Here is a 13,007-nt window from a genome sequence, read left to right on the forward strand (position 1 = left end):
ATTCCCAAACCCACATTTACACACAGTGAAATAACAGCTATCCAGTACCATTTCTCCCCCAAAATATCTGGAGCTTCTGTGTTCCAATGCATATACTTAGATTGATTCCATGTTCCAGAAACATTTCTAAACGCAGTGATATTACTAACAGAATTCAGGAAATAGGCATAGACTCGGGCAGGCAAATGCTTAGAATATTCCCAGAGCATATCAATGACAATCCAGAAGACATGGTAACTTATAAACTTTAACAGCCAGCCCCACAACAGCCATGCAAAAGCGTTAATGATTAAGACTTTCAGAATATCCATTTTTTAACTTCCAAATCTTCTCTGAAAGAATTCTTTCTACCTAGCCCCACGTTGGGCGCCAAATAAATTGTCTTGGGTTCAAATGCAGGTTCCCAGAGACTCTTATAAATTTGGTAGACCCAATGACAATTTATAGAATTTATAGAGTGCCCTCCCCTCTCCCCCCTCCTTTCCCCAAAAGACAGGGAGAGAGATAAAGGTAGGGACACCCAAATAAATCAATCTCACTCGATTTGGAAGTTAAAAAGGAAAAGTTTAACAATAACTTAGAAAAAGGGATTGGAGGTAGGGGAGTTTACAAAGGATAAGGAAGGGAAAACAGCAAAATACAAACAGGGATGGATACAACCCGAGTAGTGTGATGGTGTCTCTGCCTCGTGGCTGCCACGTGTTGTGCTGGTATGCAGTATCAGCGTGTGTGTGATCATGAACGCAGGAAGAGAGAAAGAGCAAGAGAGTGAGGAGCAGGAAGTGCTCCTCTTTTATACCGCAGGAAGTGGGGGGAGTGGGCTAACCATCACCTGGAGTGTGGCCCACCCCTGAGGAGGGGCCAAGACCCCTAGGGTCAGGTTCAGGGTCACTCCCCCAGGAGTGTTAACCCTATACAATAACTTTGCACAACGAACTGGATTACATAGTGGTTGGGGATGGTACAAATTTGTAAATATTAATTTTAATAAATAATTTTATTAAAAAATTAATACCGCCTCAAATTAATTTTTCACCTTCCCCTAATAAGGAAGGAATAAGAGAAATCCCTCCACGACGTGACTTTTTGTGACTTTTTGAGACAAGGTTGTTTCAAAGATCCTAAGGATCACAAATGGGCTGGTAAACGTGAGAGCTCGTGCTGGGAAGTGTCCTTGAGCCCACTTCTGGCTCAGGAAGTCGAGCTGTAAATAATGAGCAACCCACACACAGCTGCAGGGGGCTGAGTCTGCCAGCCCTCCAGGGTGGACACTGCAGGTTTTTTTGACACAGGTCAACCTATCTGCACCTTACACATAACTCTGAGCCAATCTGTACTGTCCAATTGTGCCATCTCCAAACTGATTGTGCATGCCTTTCCTGAGTACTATATAAGCATTGCACTGCCCTAATAATGTGTACTGCATTGCCAGCAACTGAGTCGACTCGTTAGTACCCTGATCTCACCTCCACCAGCCTCCCACGACTGCACAGTTCCACATGCCACTGCACATAACACCATTCTTGGCTTGGAGAGACAAATCATGTGGAGACATGGAACTCCAGAGGATCGAGTCAGACAATGGCACTCATTACAATAACAATCTTGTGAAAAACTGGGCCAAAGAGCACAGTATTGAGTGGATCTACCACATACCCTACTATGCACCAGCTTCAGGGAAGATTGAGCGCTACAACGGTTTGCTAAAAACCACCCTAAAAGCAATGGCGGGTGGAACTCTGAAAAATTGGGACAAACATTTAGCACAAGCTACCTGGTTGGTAAATAGTAGAAGCTCAGTAAACAGAGCAGGACCTGCGCAATCAGACTTGGTCCAAATAGTAGACGGTGATAAAGTTCCTGTTGTACGTGAAAAGAATCTGTTAGGGAAAACTGGGTATTTTCTCCATCGGGCAAAAGGGAACCTGTCTGAGGGGTGGTGCCTGCTGAAGGTCCTGGTAATGCCTACTGGGTAATGCAGGAGAATGGTGAAATCCAGTGTATTCCACAGAGAAATCTAACCTTAGCTGAGAGAGTTTAAATTCAGAGTGTATAATACAGGCTGTTAGGAGTTGTCTGTTCTAGGTACCATTGGTGTCCAATGAAATATTCTACGAGAGAATCTACAGTACATGAGCACGAACTCAACGTCACCTGAGAGTCCCTGTTCTCGTTTCATCTGTTAGGAGACAAACTGTTCTGAGCTTTTGAATTACCTACATCTGAGATAGCCGGAATGAAGTGTGAACTGAACATGTAATGTTCATTAGTGTAAATATTGTTTTAGATTAGATCAGATAGTTCTCAGCAATACTCTGAGTGAGGTAGACAGGGGTGGATTGTGCTAGTTTGAAGTTAGCTAGAATGTTTTGGCGAGATGAGCTGGATTACAGGCTGTGAAAGGAAAACAGTGGTGATGTCTACTTCCCTCACAGTCTTGCTGAGGAGTATGGGAAGAAGAAATGAAAACATTAGATAACACTGTCGCCATTTTTTCTCTCACACTCGCTTGGGCTGCTGACTAAGCTGCATCTCTCTAACACACCCTTCCATTTGGCGTAAGCCACTATTGGCGTATAACAGGTGGAGCACCTGGGTAAAATGACTCTTTGTTCACCAATATGGTTAGATGGTCATAATCCACTTTATTTCCATGATACAGTGACTTATATGCATTCTTACATGAGGCGTGCTCCACCAAGATTGGTTACAGTCTGAGGGTACAGGGTTACACGTAAGGCATGGATAAGTCAGTATACCATAACAATCTGAGGGTCAGCCTCTGGGGCTGGCTAAACTCTGCCCACCTGCAGCTGCACTCCACCCCCTGCAGCTGCATGTGGGGGGTGCTACCCTGTGCCTGGTATCTAGCTCCCAAGATGGACTCAAGGACATTCCCAGCACGGGTTGCTGCTATGAGCTGCATCTGCCTATTGTGCTTAAGAACTACCAACCTCTAAATACAATACAAAGATATGCCCTAGATGTTGCTTTCAGGCTATTCTATTAGGCCTTTTCCCACAGTTCTTCATCTGCTTTAAGAATTTAGGGCAGTATTTTTTTGTTGGAGAATTCTTGTTAGCAGAGGACACAGAAATGATAAACATGAGCAACTGTGCTGAGAAACTGCCTTGGGACGCTGCTAGCCCAGGAAATCAAACTGTAAACAAGTGAGCACCCCACACACAGCTGCAGTGGGCAGAGTTAGATAGCCAAAGGGGCTGGAGTAGGTGGTCTGGAGGGCTGACCCTTAGAATGTTATGGTATGCTGACCTATTGATGCCTTACAAGTAACCCTGTACCCTCAGATTGTAACCAATCTTGGTGGAGCACACCTCTTGCTAGAATGCATATAAATCACTGTATCACGGAAATAAAGTGGATTATGACCATCTAACCATATTCGTGAACAAAGAGTCATTTTTCCCAGGTGCTCCACATGTTTACGCCAACATTTTTTTATCTCTTTGCAAAGACTCATGACACCACAAACAGCGAGAGAATCAAGGCAAAAAGTCCGACTCTCTCTGTCCGGGCCTCTAATTTTCTGGAGATTCGGCAGGAGACCTCTCAGCTGCAGGGTGCGTTCCGCATGGGGGGTGGGGTGGGCGGGGGCACGGCAGGCTGTGACGGTGAAGAAGGGTGGATCTGGAGACAGCTCCACCAAGCCGCAGGAAGTTGGGGGGGGGGGGTTCTGGTTTCTCTGACATAGTTGCTTCTGCCATTTCTTTTTTTCTCTCTGCCGTTCGTCCCTCTGTCCCCTCAATAACGTCCTGTTACAGGTTAAAAGCAAAAGTCTCTGTCCTGCATCGCATGCTGTCATTGGTGGGGATGCAGGGGCGTGTTGGGGGGGGGCTGCATTCCAGATGATAAACAGACAATGCTGATCACAGTAAGAAGGCGCCACAGCAGCTGGCAGATTCGCTGCAGCGGTAGATTCGACACGGCACTTACATCTGCAGCCGAGCCGCTTTGGCAGTCCTGGAAACTTTTTCAAACTGAGAAGCGGTCACAGCTTGCTGCCGCCGGGTGCCTTTCGGCAGTCACCATTATGGGGTGGTGGTCAGTGGCTATCGGCAGCCGCCAGTATGGGTGCTGGAGAGGGGCGGTTCCCGGTGATGCGCGGCAGCCATTGCGCCTGTCGGCGGGATTTTTGTCCGTTAAGGCAATGATTTAAGTCTCGCCAGGCGAATTTGAGCGATTTTAACGGCTGTACAGTCAGCAGCAACTCAGTCCCAAGCGTGTCCCTCCCACGTCTCTCCCAGTGCTCCGGCTAGACCGATATAAAGTCCTCTAGCCTATGAGCTCAGCTCATGGAGCTTTTTCAAGTCTGACGGAATGTCTCTCTCAGAGAGTAAACGCATCAGCGGGGACAGTGCCGCATCTGCTTCCATGTCGGTCTTACCTGTACACTCGGAGTATTCACCCGTGGCGTGAATTTCTGGCATTCGCTCCCTTCTTTCAGCGATGTCCTCCGGTCCGGTGGCACCAGTGACGATGTTTTTTTCGATGCGAAAAACGTCCACAGGATGATCGGCCCCTTTTTGCCAACCCTCCGGCCTCTTGAACGCAGTATTATGCGCAGCCAGCCTGCCTCAGTCTGACCCGAATACCTGATTCACTGTTCAGGCGCCAATTATTGGCGTATAACCGGTGGAGCACCTGGGAAAAATGACTCTTTATTCACCAATATGGTTAGATGGTCATAATCCACTTTATCTCCGTGATACAGAGACTTATAGGCATTTTTACAAGAGGCGTGCTCCACCAAGATTGGTTACAATCTGAGGGTACAGGGTTACTTGTAAGGCATCAATAGGTCAGTATACCATAACAATCTCAGGGTCAGCCTCTGGGGCTGGCTAAACTCTGCCCACCTGCAGCTGCACTCCACCCCCTGCAGCTGCATGTGGGGGGTGCTACCCTGTGCTAACAAGAATTTCTCCAACAAACCACTTTGCTTCTTAACCTCTTGGCTGAACCTCAATTCTTCCTTAGGGCTGGGGTAAGGTTGAGAGGGGTAGGGGGAAGGTGAAGGGGTGGTTGAGAGCCCCTCCTGGTGTGATGGTTTGGGTGTACCCCGCCCCACACACACTTTAGAAGGTACCCAACTAGACTCAGCCGCTATGGGAATATAAATGAAGCTATTTATTTACAGCTAGCACAATATACAAGCAGTTATTTACAGTATATACAGTTATATACAGAAATATACAAGGTAAAAGTAATACAGAAACACAACTCCCCTCCCAGAAACCTGAGTCCCCAGGAGGGGCTCTCAACCACCCCTGCACCTTCCCCCTGCCCCTCTCAACCTTACCCCAGTCCTAAAGAAGAATAGAGGTTCAGCTAAGAGGTTAAGAAGCAAAGTTAGTGGAAGGTGAGGTTAGGGAGCTGCAGCTCAGTCCAAAGCCAGAAGCAGAGAGAGAAAACAAAATGGCGAAAGTGTTATCTAATATTTACATTCTTCTTCAGTGAGACTCTGAGGGAAGGAGACATCACCATTGTTTTCCTTTCACAGCCTATGAACTAGTTCTTTGCACCAAAACATTCTAGCCTGCTTCAAACTAGCACAGCTTCCTAACCCCCTGGCCGAACCTCCATTCTTCCTTGGGACTGGGGTAAGGTTGAGAGGAGCAGGGGGAAGGCGAAGGGGCAGTTGAGAGCCCCTTCTGGGGACTCAGGTTTCTGGGAAGGCAGTTGTCATTCTGTATTACCTTTTACCTTGTATATTTCTGTATATTACTGTAAATATCTGCTTGTATATTGTGCTAAGCTGTAAATAATAAGCTTCATTCAATTTCCAGAGCTGGCTGCATCTAGTCTGGGTGATTTCCATCATGTCAGGGGGCAGGTAACACCCAAACCATCACACAGAGGTTTGACAATTTGACTGAATCCAGGAATGTGTAGTCTCCAAAATCCCACTGCACCCAAGAAAGATAGTGTGTCCTTCTTATTGGTGGGAACTGCCATGGTGGAGACATTGTTTATCACATCCTGTGGAATGTGACGGCGGCCATCCTGCCACCGCACTCCCAGAAACTGAATTTCTCTGGCAGATCCTTTGACCTTGTCACTCTTAATGGCAAAACCTGCTTGCAACAGAATGTGTGGTGGAGGGGCTGCAGCCCCAGAACAGAGGTCTCTCTACGCCTCTACATGCCTGGACATGCTTTTCTGCCAGGACCCATGGTAGTAAACAGGTTGTGTAACACACACACACCCAGTCCGTGTATCCCTGGGGTCCGCCCAGGTGACCCCCATATTTGGGAGGGTCCAGGCAAACAGCTCCTGCCTATTAAGGTAAGGTTTGGTTTACTGCCAACCTGATTGGTAACTTTAGATGGCCAAAAGGGGCCACGAATCTCGGCCCAGAGTCTATAAAGAGGGGTGCAAAGGAGCACCACGTGTTCAGAGGTTCAGACTTAGCTGTTCAGACTCAGCTCTCTGATCCACATTGCAGCTCTGACCTGCTTGCAAGGCTTAGACATAGGATCTGGCCCTTGCTTGCATACTTACTGAGGTGCAGCCCTCTTGCATTGATCTTGACTCGCAGTTAACCTGTCTGCGAATCTTTGGAAGCAGAGCACATTCACGCCTGCACTTGATACATATGGGGAGCCGATAGCCCCTAAGCCTAGAGCAGCCGTACATACTGGCCTGCTATCTCGCTCTATCTACAGAGATCAGTCTCCCAGCAGCCTGGCACACACTGCATGCCCACTGCTATAGCCTAGAGTACCAGGTCAGCAGACCTTCCGGATTGTCTGCAAACCCACAAACACAGCCTGCTAGCTGTACAGAAGACCGTGCCAGAAGCTGCATGGACAAATCCTTCTCCTGTTCCTGGAATCCTGCCAGCTGACCGTCCCTGGACATGCAGCATCCAGAAGACCAGCAGCATTGAGGCGGAGACCGCCTCACACCAGGAGAAAAGGTTAGAGAAAACCTGTTTACCCCAGAGACTGGGAACACTTATCATTCTCCTCAGAAGCCGGGAAGACCCCAGCCTCACAGAGACAAGGACACACAGGGCACACGCTGTAACACAACCCTGAGAGGGTGATTAATAATTAAGGGCAACACATCTAAATAAGCTTTGATTCCTTTGTAACATAAGTTACTTCTGCCTTAGAGCAGACACAGTTTCAGCCCCTGCTGGGCAAACAGCATAGCTCCTAATCAGGCATTAAGCCTAAGGGAAAGCTCTCTCTGTCTATAGTTGTTGATAATTTGATATTTCCAGTTAATAATCAAATCTCTGTAAATATATCATATCCTAATTGTTTTCATAACCTTGCACTAGAACTATATTTAATTACACAGTGGTTGGGGGTGGCAAGAGTTTGTAAATATTATTTTTAATAAATAATTTTATAAAAAATTAATACCGCCTCAAATTAATTTCTCACCTCCCTCTAATAAGGGAGGCATAGAGAAATCCCCCTCCGCAACAGAATGTCAATGATTTTGTTACCTTTCTGGAAGACTTCCTCAGCTGTTTGTCCCCACACAATGATGTTGTCGATAAATCGTATGTGCTCTGGAGCTTTGCCTTTCTCCACTGCATTGTGGATAACTGAGTTACAGATTGTTGAGCTGTGTTTACACCCCTGAGGCAAACGGTTGAACTGGTACTGGCTTCCTCTCCAGGTGAATGCAAACTGAGGCCTGCACTCCTTTGCTATGGGAATAGAGAAGAAAGCATTAGCAATGTCTATGGTAGCATACCATTTAGCCTCCTTCGATTCCACCTCGTACTGGAGTTCCAGCATGTCCGGCACAGCTGCGCTCATGGGTGGAGTCACCAATATCTACTGTCAGTCGCCAGTCTCCGTTAGGCTTGCGCATAGGCCAGGTTGAACTGTTGAAAGCTGGCAAATGAGGTGGCCAAGCCACTCTTCATCATTTATCAACAGTCCTGACTCACTGGAGAGGTCCCCAAAGACTGGAAGCTGCCCAATGTGATGTCCATCCACAAGAAGGGCCAGAAGGAGGATCCAGAAGACTACAGACCTGTCAGCCTGGCCTCAGTGCCAGGCAAGGTCATGGAACAGGTCATCTTGAGTGCCATCGCAAAGCACCTACAGGATGGCCAAGGGATCAGGCCCAGCCAACAAGCGTTTAGGAAGGGCAGGGAAATCCACCCCGGCCCTCTCCTCCTCTTCCTCTGCCCTTGCACAACAAGTATGAGGCCCTGCATACAGAGGGTACAGAGGGTGAGAACAACGAGGAGCATCCAACTGTGTCATTGTCTAGGGTGGAGCAGTCGCCACCAACTGTGGTGACTAGCTCCACAAAAAACAGGAAAAAGAGAAGGGTTGTAGTCGTTGGAGATTCTGTCTTGAGGGGGACATAGGGACCCATTTGTCGTCCTGACCCATCTCACAGGGAGGTCTGCTCCCTTCCTGGTGCCCGGGTTAGGGACATCACCAGGAGAATCCCTAACCTAATACACCCCTCTGATTATTACCCCTTGCTGGTAATACAGGCTGGCAGGGATGAAATTGAAAAGAGGGGGACCAGGGCAATTAAAAAGGAATTTAAGGCCCTGGGGAAATTGATAGATGGGGCGGGAGCGCAGGTGGTGTTCTGCTCAGTTCCCTCTGTGGCAAGGGAGTTCACAGAGAGGAACAACAGAACCTACGATATCAATAAATGGCTGAAGGGATGGTGCGAGTGGCGACATTTTGGGTTTTTTGACCATGGGGGAACTTTTACTGCGCCGGACCTACTTGATCGAGATGGGGTGCAATTGTCTAGGAGGGGCAAGAGAGTCTTGGCAATGGAGTTGGCAGGGCTCATTAGGCGGGCTTTAAACTAGGTCTGAAGGGGGTGGGTGAGGCAATTACTCTCTCTGAGAAGGAGAGAGATGGCAAGGAAACAAGGGACAATTGGGGAATCGAGAGCCCAGCTGAAGTGCATCTACACCAATGCACGCAGCTTGGGTAACAAGCAGGAGGAATTGGAAGTCCTGGTCCACCAGGGTGACTATGATATAGTTGCCATTTCAGAAACTTGGTGGAATGACAGGCATGACTGGGCTGATATACTGGGGGGATACAATCTCTTCAGGAGAGATAGGCAAGGGAGAAGAGGAGGAGGGGTGGCTCTGTATATTAGGGAGTCACTCCATGCCACTGACCTTGAGGTGAGGGATGAAGGGGTTGAGAGCCTGTGGGTTAAAATCAGAGGGAGGACAAACAAATCTGACATCCTGGTTGGAGTCTGTTATAGACCACCCAACCAGGATGAAGAAACAGACGAGATATTTTACAAACAGCTGGAGGCTGTCTCAAGATCAGATCTTGTCCTGGTGGGCGACTTTAACCTGCCAGATATCTGCTGGGAACTTAATTCAGCAGAGAGGAGGCAGTCCAGGAGATTTCTAGCGTGCATGGAGGACAGCTTCATGTCGCAGCTGTTAAGTGAGCCTACTAGGGGTCAAGCTCAGCTTGACCTGCTGCTGTCCAACAGAGAAGGGCTGGCGGGAGATGTGGCAGTGGGAGGCTGCCTGGGGTGTAGTGATCATGAGTTAGTGGAATTTTCAATATACAGGGAGGTAGGGAGGCACTGCAACAAAACCTACACCTTGGACTTTCGGAGGGCAAACTTCAATTTGCTTAAGAAACTTATTTCCGAAGTCCCCTGGGCAGCAGTCCTCGAGAACAAAGGGGACCAGGATAGTTGGACCTACTTTAAACAGGAGCTCTTGAAGGCACAGGAGCTGGCAGTTCCCATGTGCCGAAAGATGAGCCGGCGGGGAAGGCGACCAGCCTGGATGAGTAAACAGCTCCTGAAGGAATTGGGGAAAAAAAAGAGGGTGTATCACCTCTGGAAGGAGGGGAAGGCTTCTCCTGACGTGTTTAAGGAGGTAGCCAGATTACGCAGGAGGAAAATTAGAGAGGCTAAGGCCCTGCTAGAACTTAGGCTGGCCACTTCCGTGAAAGATAACAAAAAACACTTTTATAAATTTATCAACGCAAAAAGGAAGGGCCAGAAGAGCCTCCACTGCTTGCTGGACCAGGAGGGGAATACTATAACTGATGATGTAGAAAAGGCTGAGGTCCTGAATGCCGCCTTCGCCTCAGTTTTCAACAGTAAGGAAGGAGGAGGAGAAGAATGGCCTCTTGAACTGGGGGATGGGGTCAGGAAGCAGTGTGTTCCCCTGGAAATTCCTGAAGAATTAGTTCAGGACCTGCTGAGCCATCTGGACACCCACAAGTCCATGGGACCAGATGGGATCCATCCCAGGGTGCTGAGAGAGCTGGCAGCTGAGCTGGCCAAGCCACTCTCCATCATTTTCCAGCAGTCCTGGCTCACTGGAGACGTCCCAGGAGACTGGAAAATGGCCAACGTGGTCCCCATCCACAAGAAGGGTCGGATGGAGGAACCTGGGAACTACAGACCTGTCAGCCTGACCTCAGTGCCAGGGAAACTGATGGAACAGGTTATCTTGGGGGTGATAAGAGCGCACCTAAGGGATGGCAAAGGGCTCAGGTCCAGCCAGCATGGGTTTAGGAAGGGCAGATCCTGCCTTTCTAACCTGATCTCCTTCTATGATCAGGTGACCCGCTTGGTGGATGTGGGGAGGCCTGTGGATGTGGTCTATCTGGACTTCAGCAAGGCCTTTGACACTGTCCCCCACAGCAAACTGCTGGCTAAGCTGTCAGCCCATGGCTTGGATGGCAACACTCTGTGCTGGGTTAGGAACTGGCTGGAGGGCCGGACCCAGAGAGTGGTGGTGAATGGTGCCACATCCAGCTGGTGGCCAGTCACTAGTGGTGTCCCTCAGGGATCTGTGCTGGGCCCCATCCTCTTTAACATCTTCATAGATGATCTGGATGAGGGCATCGAGTCAGTCATCAGCAAGTTTGCAGATGACACCAAGCTGGGGGCAGATGTGACTGAGTTGGAAGGCAGAAGGGCTCTGCAGCGGGACCTTGACCGCCTGGACAGATGGGCAGAGTCCAATGGGATGGGGTTCAATAGCTCCAAGTGCAGGGTGCTGCACTTTGGCTACAACAACCCCATGCAGAGATATAGGCTGGGGTCGGAGTGGCTGGAGAGCAGCCAGACAGAGAGGGATCTGGGGGTACTGATTGATACCCGCCTGAACATGAGCCAGCAGTGTGCCCATGTGGCCAAGAGAGCCAGTGGCATCCTGGCCTGCATCAGGAATGGTGTGGTCAGCAGGAGCAGGGAGGTCATTCTGCCCCTGTACTCTGCACTGGTTAGACCACACCTTGAGTATTGTGTTCAGTTCTGGGCTCCCCAGTTTAAAAGGGACGCTGAGATGCTTGAGCGTGTCCAGAGAAGGGCGACAAGGCTGGTGAGAGGCCTTGAGCACAAGCCCTATGAGGAGAGGCAGAGGGAGCTGGGATTGTTTAGCCTGGAGAAGAGGAGGCTCAGGGGTGACCTTATTGCTGTCTACAACTACCTGAAGGGTGGTTGTGGCCAGGAGGAGGTTGCTCTCTTCTCTCAGGCAGCCAGCGCTAGAACAAGAGGACACAGCCTCAGGCTGCGCCAGGGGAGATTTAGGCTTGAGGTGAGGAGAAAGTTCTTTACTGAGAGAGTCATTGGACACTGGAATGGGCTGCCCGGGGAGGTGGTGGAGTCGCCGTCTCTGGGGCACTTCAAGGCAGGGTTGGACGTGGCACTTGGTGCCATGGTCTAGCCTTGAGCTCTGTGGTAAAGGGTTGGACTTGATGATCTGTGAGGTCTCTTCCAACCCTAATTATACTGTGATACTGTGATACTGTAACCTGATCTCCTTTTAGTGTACCTGGACTTCAGCAAAGCCTTTGACATCGTCTGCCACAACAAGCTCCTGGCAAAGCTGGCAGCTCGTGGCTTGGACAGATTGACTCTGATATGGGTCAAGAACTGCCTGGAAGGCTGGGCCCAGGGAGTGGTGGTGAATGGTGCCACATCCTCTTGGCAGCCAGTCACTTGAGTCACTTGTGGTGTTCCCCAAGGATCAGTGCTGGGCCCAGTCCTGTTCAACATCTTTATTGATGATCTGCACGAGGGGATTGAGTCCTTGTTGTGCAACGCAGTTTCATGGGAAATCTATGGGGAAAACATGCGAGGCTGACTTGTAAAGACCAGGTGATTTATTGCTAAAATACGAAGATCCCCTTCCCGAAAACTAAATTACCCACACGAATTCTTTGATATAAGGTTGCAGAGTAACATTTCAGAAAATGGTAAATGAAAGAAAGTCTATGATTTTTTTAGAGTCTTTCGAGTCTTTGAAGTTGTTCAGTCTTGGTTTTAAGAGTTCATCAGTCTACTCACAATCACAGCAGCTCAGCAGGGTTTCGGAGCACTATTAGGGCGTTGTCCCTTTCCCCCGGTCAGGATCGGGCCTAAGCAGGCCCTTGGCCTCTGAGGATCGGGCGTTAGCAGTCTTACGCCGAGCTGAGGCTGGAGCAGGCAAGCAGGCTGAAGCAGGCAAGCATGCCGGAGCAGGCTGATCAGTCGGAGCGGGGCCCCCGATCGAGGCAGACACACCATTTTTATAATGTTCCAAAAGAGGTGTGCTCACCAGTTCAGGCAATTTTTACGTTATTTTTACAGATTGGTACAAAGTTATAATCAACCTGCATAATTGGGCAATTCTTACCAAAACAACCTGTAAGACCACCCAAAGTTCGGCCCATCAGCAGGTGGTCAGTGTGCATGAGAACCAAGGCCGATAGCTGGAAAACATTGGCCGATGTTTCCCTTTTATCTTCACTAGGGAGGAAACTTCTCATGGGACTGGAAGACTGTTTTGGGTTTTACGATGCTTTTGACTTACAATGTGAGACACTGTAACTTACATGACATGGGGACCTTCTAGGGGGCTTTGCCACCCTCCATGACAGTCCTGCATCTGTAAGTTTGCAGATGACACCAAGCTAGGTTCAGGTGTCGATCTGTTGGAAGGTAGGAGAGCCCTGCAGAGGGACCTAGATGGGCTTGATGGGTGGGCAGAGGCCAATGGGATGATGCCAGTG

The sequence above is a fragment of the Pogoniulus pusillus genome, assembly GCF_015220805.1.
Source record: "Pogoniulus pusillus isolate bPogPus1 chromosome W unlocalized genomic scaffold, bPogPus1.pri SUPER_W_unloc_1, whole genome shotgun sequence".
Taxonomy (NCBI): Eukaryota; Metazoa; Chordata; class Aves; order Piciformes; family Lybiidae; genus Pogoniulus; species Pogoniulus pusillus.